General features: G+C 48.6%; 1 protein-coding gene across 2 annotated transcripts in view; it reads left to right on the forward strand.

Moving 5' to 3' along the window:
- ARHGEF11 (Rho guanine nucleotide exchange factor 11) overlaps positions 1–12,110 on the forward strand; it is a 71,809-nt gene that overhangs the window by 2,721 nt on the left and 56,978 nt on the right. The window lies entirely within an intron of this gene.

Genomic DNA, 12,110 nt, shown 5'->3' on the forward strand with positions numbered 1-12,110 from the left:
TAAATAATTTTACTCTCAATGTGCAAGTTACTCACTGTCTGGGTTGTTTCCCCCCCACCCCACCCATCCTCCAGCTCTGTTTCCATCTCTTATGCAGTCTGCGGTGGGCTGCAGCGGGGCCTATTTTAAGATGGGCGCTATTCCATGTATGGTACCCAACTTCCTCTATAGACTATGCTCACTTGGTAAATTACCTAGATAAGCTCCCCTGCAAGAGGAAATGCCCTCCCTCTCTTATGCACCACATAAGTATCTGATCCTGCAGTCCTCACGCAGGCAGGGCTCCCAGTGGAAGTTAATGGGAGTCTGGACTGCAGACACGACCCCTTTAGCATGATCTCTGGCACATGGTCCCAACTGGGATTCAGTGGTAGGGTTGCTGCATCCTGCTGAATGCTGTTGGGAGAGTGGATGGCCCAGTGAGGCTAAGCGGTGCGATGGGATGGTGTTACTAGAATGGATTGGGCCAGCGCTATGCTTTCTGAAGGCTGGCGGCTGGGGAATGCCATTGGTTTGAAACAGAGGGGAGAGAAGTGCATGGTGGGATATTCTCCCACCTCTTCCCGAAACAAAAGTCCATGCAGAAAACCCTGCACGTATTCTTTCCCAGAAAGTAGTATTCTCCTTTCACTGCTGTCATTTGTTTAATATCCTCTAGCGTGGAGAGACATGAAATAAAGCAGGTATTTTAGTGCATTCTGCATGCTTGGGGTTTTGGGGTTTTTTTGGTCCTATCCCTTTCTGTGTTGCTCAGCTCTGCTCAGGGGATTTTATTTATCATCTACACACTTTCAGATTTCTAAATGCCACCCAAGCCGGAACTGATCCATGGAGTTTTTCTAAAAGTTGATGATGATGATAATATGGTGCATTTTTTAAAATAACACTTCTCATCCTCTGAGGATCCCCACAGAGCTTTAGAAGTTACAGGCTGTGCCTGCGTGCTCTTACTAGCAGGTGTAGTGTGTACTAATACAAGTAGTCTGGTTCAGCAGCAAGCACTACTCCAGCTAGGTAAGTCCACGTCTACACTACAGGCGCTACAGCAGCACAGCTATAGCTAAGCGGCTGTAGTGTAGACGCTTCCTACAGGGACAGAAGGGGTTTAATCCACCTCCCTGATTGGTGGTGGTTAGATCGACAGAAGAATTCTTCTATCATCGTAGCTGCGTCCACACTGGGAGTTAGATCGGCTTAACTACAGCGGTCAGGAATGTGAACTTTTCGAGCCCCTGACTTCTGTAGCGATGTGGACCTAACTTCTGAGTGTAGACCAGACCTCAGGCTTTGGAGCATTGGGCGATAGCTTCACACTGAAATGCATCCACCTCTAGGATGGAGGATGTCAACAGACAATGGTGAGAGGTGAGGAACGAACCCCTTATTATGAAAAGTGCCCCAGGATCTCTGGTGCTCCGGTGGAGCCGATAAGACCTGGGCTGTCCCTGCGAGGGTTTGAAGCGGTGTGCTTTTGGGGAGTCTGTGTATTTCCAACCCGATTCTTGGACAGCTGAGCCATCCCTTCTGGTGTGCTTATGGAGGAAGTCAAGTCCAGCATGGCTTGTTTCTGACAACGGCCTCTGGCGGCAACTGGCTTTGGAATGGTGGCTGCAGTTTTTCCTGAGGAGTGGTGGCTGTGCAAACGGCCATGGTTTTTCTCTTTCAATTCAATCTGAGCCCCTCCCTGTATTGGCACAAATACGGATTTTGATTAGATATGAATTAAACCCTGATAAATTAGGGTCGGGTGATTCATTTACCTAGTTAATGAGATTTCTCTTGCTCTCGTTGCCATAGTGCCCAAGTTCCTACAGGCAAATAAAATTGCTGCCAGATGTGGTGTCCCGTGCCCAGGGCGGGTAATAGAGTGGGCAAGCCAGAAGGGATGGCTGGGGGTGCTAAGCTGAAGGTTTGAAGTACCTAAACCACCTGGAGATTGAAGTCTTGGCAGTGGTGGGCAGGCACTTTCATTGGTTGGTTTCTGCAGGATCGAAGCTGTTCTTGAAGCTTCTTGCCCTCCTGGTTCTGAAGATAACTTTGTAGATGCGGCCCAAGGCAGGGCTGTCTGAGTCTGCAAGCAGGCCGCCCCTGTGCCTCTGCTGATGCTTGGAGCTTTCTGAAGGAGCTGTGTGATTGACAGGACGGTGGTAGGATGCCCAGCTGGGACCCTGTGGATCCTGCTGCTGAGGGCTGCGTGGGAGGCTGTGAGCTGCAGGAAAAGGCCCTGCAGCTGTTTACAGGGGGAGAGGATAAAGGACCTCAAAAACGAGCAGAGTGGTGGGAATCTCCCACTCCCTCAATCCCCGCCTGAGCCGAGATGGTGTGGGGGCAGGGGGTTGGAAGGAGAGAATAGTGGATACCCAGCAGACACCATTCCAGTCCTTTTCACTTGTTCCTCCTGGCTTCTGCAGTGCGGTGGGCCAGGTTCCAGATTGAGCTGGGGATTTCCATGTGAGGCCCTTTCCCCCTGGCTCAGCAGGCTTTGATATAGGGGCATGAGTCAGGGCTCCTTCTTTTCCCCAGCAGCAGAGGAGCCACTGGCCAGAGGCTTCTGAGAGAACAGCCCCTGAGTAAGTTCCACAGTCAGCGCCTGGTGGGAATCCCAGAACCCTTCCCAGTAGCTGTGAGGAGCTGGGATTTCCACTCCAGGCCATGGGAGGCTATCAGACATTCCTAGCATTCATATCAGCCCATGGGAAGGTTGGTTTGTTTGGTTTGTCCCTGCTGATATAACACGCACTTGCCAGCCGGTTACATTCTTCCTCTGATCAAAAGCTCATCCCAAGCATCTGAGGCCTACGGCGGTTCGAATCCTGGAAGAGACCCTGCTTACGTGATGGCCGACACACCAGAGATTGAGCCAGGGGCCTCCAGGGCTAAAAGCTGCTACCGCTTGAGCTAAAGCGCTGTAGGTGAGGTTGTAATAGACTCCTGTCCCCTGGGGATTAGGGACAGGGTTGGGGTGGGGGTTAACTTTTCTTTAGCTACCTGGGAGCACCATAGTTTACTCTGTAGGGTTCTGTGTCCAGGACCACAAAAACCTCCGCGCTATCTGCTTTGCCGGGATGTTGCAGACCTTGTTAACGTCTCCTCTTCCAGATGCGGGGCGGCCGGGACACTGCTGGGCTTCCGCCCTCCGCCCCACAAGCGGCTCCGGTTCCTGTAGCGCTGGGGGTGTGTAGCTGGGGTGAAAAAGGCTACAACGATGTATTGCTCAAGGGTGGCGTTCTCAGCTGGATGGTCACGTGCCTGGGAAGCTGTTTCTAGTCCTTCCTGTGGCATCTCCTGCCCGTGCCAGGAAAGCAAGCGCTTCGCCGGTTGTTGTTTGTACTACTGCAGTTCTTGGGAGCCCCAGTGTGCTAGGCCCTGTACAAACAACCTTGACTGGTGCTTTAGTGCGTGTTCTGCCTAGCGGGGGAGTAAAGGAGGGTGGTTACCGAGTGTCTGCCTGTTTCTCACAAGCACAGCCACACTTCCTCAGACCGATGGTCCATCTAGGCCAGTGTCCTGTCTTCCGACAACGGCCAATGCCAGGTGCTGCAGAAGGAACGAACAGAACAGGCGATCAAGTGATCCATCCCCTGTCGTCCACTCCCCGCTTCTGGCAAACAGAGGCAAGGGCAGGGTTCTGAAACTTTATTTTCTGGGACCTCTTTGAAAATATTTCAGGCTGTGATGACCCCTGCCCCCAAAGTAACAACCCCCCCCATGCCATGCCACCCTTACTTCTGCGCTGCCTTCCGAGCACCCAGCCAGCAGCTGCTGCTCACCAGCCACCCAGCTCCGAAGGGCTCTGGCTGTCAGCCATGCACGGGGCTGATAGCTGCAGCCACAGTATGTGCGGGGACTGACCACTCGTGACCCCCCTATAATTATCTCGTGACCCCTTTGGGGGTCGCAAACCCCAGTTTGAGAACCCCAGGGCTAGACACTCAGGGCATGGGCTTGCATCCTTGCCCATCCTTCTCGGTGCTGGTAGGGCACTGATGGTGAGGGGGGCGCAATGCCTGCAGGTGTGGACTGGTGGAGGTGGAAAATGTGGCATTGATAGAGCAGGTGTCTGGGATGATCCTTCTTCCTCAGAGCTGGGGCAGAGCAGGGGGTGGCCAGGCTGGTCTTAAAACTTGGTATCGTGTGATAATTCTCAGCCCTTGCGCAGTGTTTCTCATCCAGGGACCTCAAAGCCCTTAGCAAAGGTAGGTCAGGGTTAACGATCCTTGGGTGGTGGTCAGACACATGGAGAAACCCTCTTCCCCCAAGCCACACAGGGAGGGTCAGAAACAGAATCCAGAGAGAAACCAAAACCTTGAGCCTTGCTTTAGCCACTAGGTCACACTCCCTCTTTGAATTGGGACTAGAACCCAGGAGTCCAGACTCCCAGTCCCCTGCTCACACAGCGAGGTAATGCTGCCTTGAGACTGGAGTTTGCATCGTACAGAAAAAAATATACTGCCCTAAACAGCGGTGGCGTCTTCATTACAGGGAAGGGACAGTGCGGCCAAAAATAGAAAGGAAAAATAACAAGGTTTGTTCTTCTGGCTCTTCAAATACCTTTCGCTTGTCACGTAACTGGAGCTTGTCAAGAACCTTTATGCCCCGATGAGTTTGCAATTTCTCTGCATCTCAGTGGAAGAGGGATGGGTCTGAAATGGAGCTGTACTGCCTGGCGATGGTGATGGAGCTGTCAGTGGGTGGATAAGGAGGAGGGAAGGTTCGCTGCCCTTTTATCCTCTGCAGGTTTCAGTTCCTCGCAGGCTAATGAAAGCAAAATAATCGGCTGTGATGTCCGCAAAGCACTCGGCAATTTTACTAGCTAAATCTCTACAGGAAGCAGCCCGCTTCTGCTCCAGCACAGCAAATCAGATTAACTGTCTGTACAAGACAAGCGTTGGAGGGGGTGGCTCAGCCAGCTACACATCAGTCTCCATGGAATCAGCGGTTCAAATCCACGCCTGGTGCCCTCAGCTCTTCATTCTTACAGCTTCCTGCTGGTTATGGTGTAGGAGACTTTAGTAAAACAAGATCTGGACTCTTCTCCCCTCCCCCCCAAACGCTCAAACACCTGAGTGCATGACAGAGAAATGCGAAGGTGAGTCTCTTGTAGGGGAATGGGATTGATCCAAAAACTACTCTCCCTGCTCCTGCCGTGCTCCGTACCAGTGAATTGTTGCCCTGCTCCCCGGGGGTGGCAGCGTTGTGGTAGTAGGTTTCTGGTACATGCAGGTATGGATGCTGCACTGAGCTGGCAAACCCCTGCACGGAATCCCATTAAAGACTGGGAAAGAATGATTGCACGGTGTGTGAATTTGATGAAGAATCCCAGCAGAAGGCCTCTTGGAGGGGGCTGGTATTTCAGCCATGGACAGGCCAGTGGGGCTCTGCTGGGGCCTGAGAGGCCTGCTCAGTGGAAGATCAAGGCCATAGCTTAAAAAGTTTTATGGGCTTTGCTTGCTAAATAACCTTTCTTGGTGGCAAGTGGTTCCTTTGTTTGGCCTGTGATTTGGGCCCCCTATTCTGTATTCTGCAGAACATCTTACCTCTTAAATCCATGTATTTTCTTCTCCATACCGCAGTTAGTACTGGGATGATTTAATACCCTAGCTCTGTTATAGTCCAGTTCATCAGCAGATTTCAAAGCACTTTACAAGGAAGGTCAGTATCACTAGAGCCCTGCAAATCCGCAGATATCCGTGGACCATTTTTTGCAGATGGTGGATCAGAAGTGATCTCAAAGGCGGGGAAGCAGCTGTCTGCAGCTCATAGCCTTTGAGGTTGCTTCTCTGCCTTTGAGATCCAGGGGTGGTGACTGGCCGCCCATCAGCTGGGGCCCTATGGGCTGGCCACCCATCAGCTGTTCAGCAGGGCTCCCCCTGCCACCTGCCCATCAGCTGCCTGGGGCAGCTGGCCCCCGAACAGCTGATCAGCAGCGGGGCTGGCCTCCAAACAGATGATTGGGGGGGCCCCGGGTTGCAGGTGCCATAAACGAGAGGCTGCAGGCGGTGGGTTGGATGTAAATTGATTCTTGTGGCTGCGGTTCCACCTTTTTATATCTACACAGGACCTCTTAAATATCACCATCCTCCTTTAACAGCTGGGGAAACTGAGGCACAGAAAGGCACGTGACTTGCTTGAGGTCTTGCAGCAGGCCACTGGCAGAGTCAGGAACCTGGTCTCCTGAGTCCCTGGCCAGTGCTCTAGCCACTAGGCCACACAGCCTCTCTGTCAGCAAAGTCATATTTCTCCCCTATGCATCATCTTATGTATACCTTCAGGTGTAGCCTGATAGTCTGAGTGCTGCTTGGATCAAATCCCATCTCTAAGGCGGTGGCCTTGGGCAAATGTGCTTCAGTTTTGGACAGGGTGGATTGATTTAAATCATGATTTAAATCACCAAGAGAAAATCATTGATTTAAATCAAGTTGCCCACTGATACTACGTCACATATTTCTTAAACTTGATGCAAATCTGATCACTAAAACGTGAATTTGCAACTCAGCACAGCATTTTACAACATCTAGGAGGGTAAACTTTGTGTAACATTGTAGATAATTTGATTTTTATTAATTTAGGAAATAGCACATAATACTCGTGACCTGTGTCAAGCTGCAGATGCAGCAGCAGCACATTAGGAATGGTAAGAACTAAATCACACACACACACACAATCGCACTTCTATTTTATTAAACTAAATCTTAAGTGTTACATCAATGTTTCACATTTGCAATTGCAGCAGTCTCCTGAGTTGCCGGCTGACGGCTGTCCTTAAACTCTCTTTTATCTTTTCTTTTAAATTTTCAAATTTTATTAACTCTAACAGACAAGTCATCACAACACTAAACGTACGCTGTCCTAAAAACTTCTACAACTAGCTCTCATCTTCTCCACTGTCATTTTTATTCATAGACTGAAACAGAAATACGAGTTTTCTTGCTTTTTCAACTCCCAGTCGATTTCTTAGCTTTGGGTGAATAATACCAAACGATGAAAATATTCTCCCTGTGCCTGCAGAGGAAGCTACTGCTGTGAAAAGTTGGCTTAGCAACTGAAGGAACTCTGTTTCAAGGTGCCTGGCTAATGATTTCCACCAATGCAGGGGAGTGACTTTGTTCAAAACATCATCAGTAAACATGTACTGTTTAAATGGTTCCGGCTCCAGCCCTGAAATTTATTATGACTGGCATAACTAAGGAGTGATTTTGAAATGCCCATGCCATGGCAGCAGCATCTTCAGAAGTTAGGCATCTACCTTTATATCTGGGGTTGAGAATGTTGGCAAGAAAATGTGGTGGAGTTAGTGCTTGATCCATTCTCTGCTTTATTGCCTGCAGTTAACTTTCTGGTGAGGTATTTCTTTCTAGAGTGTCTCTTGAAGTGCCTTCCAAATTTTGACAGCATCAGCAATGCAGCAACAATTTCTCTGAAGTTTGTATAAGGCTACGGGTATAGGGTTCAGTATACTGAGCATATCCTCTACATCAGCGGTTCTCAACCTTTTTTTCCCCGAGTACCACTCGGGTCAGGTACAATCAGGTCAAGTACCTGACCCGAGTACCACTTGGGGAAAAAGGGGATGGGGGGACTTTCGGCGGCAGCGGGGTTACAGGGCGGGAACAATGCCCTCCGCCGAAACCCTCCGCCGTTTGCCCCTTTTCGGCAGCAGGGTTTCGCGGGGGTGGGTGGGAGGGCCAGACATGCGGCGGCCGGGGGGGGGTGGGGGGAGATTTTGGCGGCGGATTCGGCGGCGCGGTACGGCTCATGTACCACCCAGCCTTCTTCGGAGTACCACCAGTGGTACGCATACCACTGGTTGAGAACCACTGCTCTACATACCTCTTTAATCCAATATTAAATAGAATCATAGAAGATTAGAATTGGAAAGGACCTCAGTAGGTATCTAGTCCAACCCCCTGCTCAAAGCAGGACTAACCCCAGCTAAATCATCCCAGCCCGGGCTTTGGCAAGCCTCCGCTTTAAAACCTCTAAAGATGGAGATACTTTGGATGAGATACTTCCATCTATTTTATTACGGTTTTCTTCACAAAGTGTTATGAGAATAGGCCTCTTCATAAACTGTTCAAAACAATCAACCACAGAATTCCATCAAACATCTTGAGGGAGAATTAGTTTGAATCCTTCTGCTCTCTTCAATGAAGCGGAAGCAAAATGGTTGTTATGGAAGGATTTTGCAACTTCAGCAATATTTTCTTTTATTCCTGGAGAAGCCGTACTTCGGTCTTTGGCCAAAAGATGCAGTAAATGGGCACTGCAGCCATGTGTTATCAAGGAACATCCTTCTGTTTCTTCTTCTGAGTACCTTCTCATCTTTGCCACGTTGGCAGCATTGTCTGTGACAAAACTGCGCACGTGGCAGTTGAATTTTTGTTCACAGTTTATTACAGCTTTCACTACTACTTTTAATTCTTCTGTTGTGTGGGCGTTTCCTGATGTATCTATTGTTTCTGAAAGATACGCAACCCCATCTTCTGTTGTCACACAAGCACATGTTACTGGATCGTTGTGTACATTGCTCCACCCATCAAGGCTTAAACTGGCAAATTTCCCCTCCGTGTTTCTTGCACACTGTTCAAGTTCCTTCTCATACACTGTATTTAGCAACCTTCCACCAGTGTCTGCTCTACCAGGTGGAGCGTTGCCTGGTCGTAAGGATTCAACCATGTCAATGAAGTGTTTATTGTTAACAATGCGAAAAGGAGAATTTGTGGCATAAATGAACCGAGCAATCTTTTCATCTGTGGTGTCTTGCTGGTATTTGCTGGTCCTTACCACAAACCCATCCATGGTGGTGGTTTTACGGGATGATTGAAATCTTTTGCTTGCTACTGATACTTTATTGTCTGAAATACGTTTAGCTGCAGCACTGCTGCTAAAAGTTCCAGCGGATGACTCTGAAGTTGTTGCAGATAAACAGTCACAATCACAGTCTTTTATGCGTAAATGGGATCCTGAAACAAAATTCAAAAATGATTTTGAATAGTCGTTCTTCTCAGTTCTTCTCGCTCTATTATTCAGTTAATCATTTACATTTTTTTCAGCAAGGATGCAGATCTGAGTCCAAATTACCGAAAAAGCTAAGACTGACTGGACTTAGAGTGCACTTAATTTTGGAGTAAGCCCCATAGGACTCGCTGGCACGTCTATTTTTTGAGAAAACAAGTATAGGATGGGGTTCCCATGGGAAAACTGAATTATGCTGAAATAAAATAGAGAATAGACTTACGGCATCACCATTATGGTCTGTGGCCATGATGTTCCAAAATAAGAGGCATGTATTATGTAATATAAAATAAGAAAATGACACCCAGTGGCAACTGGTAACTCTAGATTTCTCTTACTGCAGCTTTCTGTACCGTATACTTAGGTGATAGATTCTAAACCTAGTTAACCAATTAAACAAGCCATAAGGATTAGCTAAGATAAACTTTTTTTTTCTAGCAACATCCAACATAGCAAACAGCTTGGGAATTTACTTGTTAAATCACAGTTATACTAAAAGACAGAGAGAGTCTTGAAGAATGATGCATTGCAAAGTGAATTATGTAAGTTACTAACCAGTTGATCCACATTGTTCTTCAGACATATCACCATCTTCATCCACATAATTTTTTCCCAATAAGCAGTTTTCATTATGATGTTTCATTTTTGCAACTAGGCCCTGCATCTCCTTCTTGCACTGCTTACACTTGACACATTTTCCATTTTTACCCAGGGAGGAATTTCTTCAAAATATTCCCAGATAGGGTCTCTCTTACGCCCAGAAGCCATGACAGTTTTTCTGTGGCAAACTGTGTGTGTACTGAATAATGTCTTTCCTTTTTCTTTCCAGTCCACTCCGCTGTTTCTTCCTACTCTGCCTCTGTCCTTTGTCTCTCTGTCTTAAGACAGAGTCTTAACTAACTCCTCTGCCGTGCTTGGCCCGGCTCCACCACCACATAAGCACAGAACAACAACAATCCTATCCAGCCTGTGCCTTTCTTTGCACATGTGACTTTAGTCTGCTGAGAAACAGAAACTGAAACAGAAAGAAACTGAAAGCCCAGAACTTTCAAGAAGCAAGAGCTGGTAGTTAGGCTGGACAGACTGGAGCCATTAATTCAGTTTTATGAGACTGTAAATGTAGGTTTAGCATGGGGACCAGTCCAGACCAGTTGGTAAAGGTCCTTGGACGGAAGGTGTCAGAGCGTGATGCCCTGAGTCTGGGAATTTCCTTGCCTCTCATGATTTCAACATTAACTTCCTACAATAGGCGTGAGACTTCAGCTGGGGTGCTAAATAAATCCAGCTCTTCAACCATATTTAGTGCCTCTGAAGTTGAAGCTATGCATTGCATGGTTATTTTTGTCCTTTGGGTCTGATGGCAGAGACATGGGCCTACGGCTTGCTAGCGTTTTTGTTGTTGTTTTTTTACCCCCCTTGGCTTTAGTGGATTGGGTCAGAATAGACCAGAATTTGTTCCTGCTGCCGCTGATTGGAGCATCAGCTTTTGTACCCTGGCATAGACGTTAGGGAGGGCCCTGGGTTGGCAAGCCCCTTAGAATGAGCCTTCTGTCTCGGCGCATTGTGCCCGAAAAATGAAATCACTTTTGTGAGTAACTGAGGGACAGAGGCTTATTGTTAATGGCATGGCTTGAGATATCAAATTGCAGTGAGTAGCTTCCCTGTTTTGCTGGCATTAGCCCTGCGTCACCCGCTGGAATCCCTAGTTAGCCAGCTCTTTATTGTCTGTGTTACAGTCCCGCTCCCCACTTCTGGGCGACAGCCACATGGATGTGACATTGGCACAGCATTGTCTTGTCAGAATGAGCCAGCTTCATTTATACCAGCAATCTCTGGACGTGCAAGCTCTCCCTTCTCAGAGTGCATTCTGCAGAGAACAAGGTTTCGTCGTGTCCTCTCCCCCCTTCCCCCCCCGTGGAAGAAGCTGGGACTGGGCATTGTAAAAATGGCCTTAGAAGACTTGATGCATGCTTGTTGAAGAGGCTGGATTCTCTGATCTTGAACCCTCCCGGAAGAGGCCTGAACTTCCATCCAGTCGTGCCTAACGGCCTAATCTACTAGACACATCTAATGTGCCCATCACCATGGAATCTAGGCACTGCCAACTCTGACTGTGCCACCACACCCACTCTTGGCTTTGGGTGGAAAGTCTTGCCTTCGTAGCCTAGAAGATGCAAGTCGAAATATACCAGATGGTTGATTGTTCTGCTGCCGGAATGTGGCATCCTTCATAGCAGGTGTACAGTTAATACTGGGGAACACACCTCCCAGTGACCCTGATCCAGCAGTCCTCTGCAGATCTCTTAGAAAGATTGCACACATTCCTGACCCCTAAACCACACACCGTTTCAGAGGTGGGAATGGAACCCAGGAGTACTGAGTACTATCCAGATTTCTGTTGGTGGGTACCGGGATGTGGAGACTTGCACCTCTGGGTTGCTGCTTTGACTCTGGCCCAGGTCAGTGTTGAATAAAAGCTGGTGGCTGGTTAGCGCCGTTTGTGGAATGTTCGGTGGGTCTCTGCCCCTTTCTCAGTAGCCACACGAGCCCATTGCCACGCTGGCAGCAACTGGGCATCCGTGTTGAAAACCTCAACAAGGGTTGAGTGGACGACAGAGACTGAATTTCCTCCTGCATGGAGTCTTTCCAGGCTGGGGCTCGGGTATGTGGGCAGGGAGGACAGGGCTGGTTTGTGGCTAAATACAGAGAGCGCGTTTCTGCCTCCAGAGCTGACGCGCCGGCCACTTTCATCAGCCCCAAATTCCTGCTCTTCAAAATAAACAAGCCAGACGGATGCTGATTGCATTCTCTGACTGTGGGATTCTCGTTTCCCTGTGAAGAGCACGTGTGTGTACAGTGGGGACAGAGAGTGGGTATTTGCTTGAAAAAACACTTTCTGTATGTACGTTTTTAATAAACTGAAGGGAAAAAAAACCATCCTGAAGACTAAAAATAAATAGGGTGTGTCTACACAACAGAGACGATCACTCCATAGTGTAGAGAGACAGCCTACGCGGACAGAAGGTGACAAAGTCCTCTTCCTTCGACATAGCGGTATCCCCACTGGGGGTTGATCAGTATAGCTGTATTGGCCA

Source organism: Emydura macquarii, unplaced genomic scaffold (genome assembly GCF_026122565.2).
Source record: "Emydura macquarii macquarii isolate MOO-44397 ecotype Brisbane River unplaced genomic scaffold, CSIRO-AGI_Emac_v2 contig_2924, whole genome shotgun sequence".
NCBI classification, from domain to species: Eukaryota; Metazoa; Chordata; order Testudines; family Chelidae; genus Emydura; species Emydura macquarii.